Source organism: Mycetomoellerius zeteki, unplaced genomic scaffold (genome assembly GCF_001594055.1).
Source record: "Mycetomoellerius zeteki isolate Tzet28-1 unplaced genomic scaffold, Tzet1.0 scaffold81, whole genome shotgun sequence".
In the NCBI taxonomy this organism is placed as follows: domain Eukaryota; kingdom Metazoa; phylum Arthropoda; class Insecta; order Hymenoptera; family Formicidae; genus Mycetomoellerius; species Mycetomoellerius zeteki.
In genome coordinates this window covers 428,732-431,046 of record NW_017257841.1, presented here as the reverse complement: position 1 = coordinate 431,046, position 2,315 = coordinate 428,732, and positions in this window count along the sequence as shown.

Sequence of the window (2,315 nt, the reverse complement as noted above, 5' to 3'; positions counted from 1 at the left end):
TTGTATAACATAGATGATGTTTATTTATAACAAATGGACCGATTTATTCAGCGTATTAATATCAATGTATTTTCTAACTATATAAAAAATTAAGTTATATTTTGTCAATTATAAACATCACCACAATATTAACAAAAATACTGAATTATTTTCACCAGAGCGTAAACAAATTTTTTTAAATGATTCTCAACTTGTAAGGTTTGTTCACGTCGCAAGCTCTAACATGCTCCTACCATAGCTCCTATTCATTCTACCAAGCGCGTTGGAGTGAGTAAGAGCTATCGTAGGAGCATATTGGAACATGCGACGCGAACAAACCTATAAAAATATTGAATTATTACTCCATTGCAAAATTGTAGAACATATTTTAAATCTATTAATTTGATCAAATAAAAAAAAATGAGGAGCGTAGCACTCATAAAAAGTATGTTATGCATATGTGATATTAGTATGCGATATCACGTCTAAATGACTTGTATGTGACGTCACACTCAGAGAAAAAAGTCGTATCAGTAACTATAAATTTGTAGTGAAATAGCGCCTCAACTATATACATATTATTAAATTCTAATGAGAATACTAGATTAAGTGAACTAAGAAAATATAGTACGTTAACCATATAAACAATTTATAAATGGTTAATATTACTATATTTTCTTAGTTCACTTAATTTATTTATTGTTCTCTTATTAAAGCTTCATAATACATAGTTACAAATTTGTGTATGCATTTCTTATTTATTTTTGTCTTTCAAGTTTGAAACCAACGCTGCGCCTTTTATTGTAAGCTGAGTGGTTTTCTTCTTAGGAGAAACTGAACTCCGCTACGTCCCTCTGGTGACAAAGCCGCGTACTACTCGTACTGAGCGACCGTTTAAAAATTTTTGTCTAAACTAGAAAAATGTAATTGTTATATCTATTTGCATGAAGTCCAAGTAACTACTCAATGTAGTTGAGTCACTATTTCAGTACCAATTAATAGTGCATACAATTTGTTACCATGACTATATTTTTATAATATTCAGCACTACTTTAGTTTCTATTACTTTGTAAAACTAGTTACAGGTACTTCAATTGCAAAAGTTGTCAAATTTATAGTTGCTGGAACTATTTCGTTTTCTCTCAGTGCACGTATCCTTGGACAGGAAACATTGATAATCTCCGTCGTTAAATGGAGAAATAGTATTTCGACCGGAAAATTTATCTGATAAAGAACAATGTGTGATATGTCATAGGTTGGTGTATGGTGAAGATTGTGTATCAAGGAAAACGAAAGAAATGTCAATTGGCATGACATCTTTAACGATTAGAATTCAAATTTTCCAATGGAAGAGCTATATCTCTGCTCAAGGGGTGAACTGGACGATAAAAAAAAATTTTGTTATCAACACCTCCTTTCCAAGGATATGTGATGTCACACGCAAGTCATGCACACGTGACATCGCATATGTAGTCAATATCAAATATACGTAGACTTTAATATCACGTAGTTGTTACAACCTCTCATTACTTTTTCATTTGATCAATCTAATATATTATAAATGCGTTCATATAAGATATTCAATTAAGAATAAATATCGAGCTGAATATTCTTAATTTAAATGATTTACAATCATATATTTATATAGCATGGATAATATAAAGTTTCTTACTTTAAAAATTATCGAATGCGATATATGGCGTTTTTAAAGGAAAGCTTTGAATTCTGAGCGAATGTTATTTCACGACTAAATATTTAAATAGTCTTGTATAGAAAATAGTTTTTGTAGATGGATATATAACTTATGTAGTTTGTTTTTACGAATCAAAATTGGTAGTCAAAGTTTCAGTGTCGTTTATCTGTAAGAAATTAAATTCATTGTGATCGTAATTGTTTCATTCATTTAGAAAAATCATTAGAATGTATTTGCTTTCGTAAATATGTTCCAGGCTGTTGGATTAAGTGATCTTCTCTCTGCATTAAGTATAAATATTACGTTAAATGTTAGAAATCGTTGCGATATTTTTTGCGAGAGAGTATCCCAATATGATGCTTGGCACTGTACAGATGTATTCTTCCGATTTTTATTTTTTTCTTTTATGTATAATAGATTAATAGAAAGGAAACGAACTGTTAGCCTCAAAAAATACGCTTAACTCATCGATGAACTATATGAGATAACTAATCCAAGTAATATAAATTCAGAAGATGTCTAAAAGACTGCCTGACGGTAATTGGGTTAGAATACTTCTTATATGTTTAAGAGAAGTTTAAAAAACTAGAAAATCTCTTTTATATACAGGGTGTTCCGTATTTAAATGGCCGAACTTTCGGAG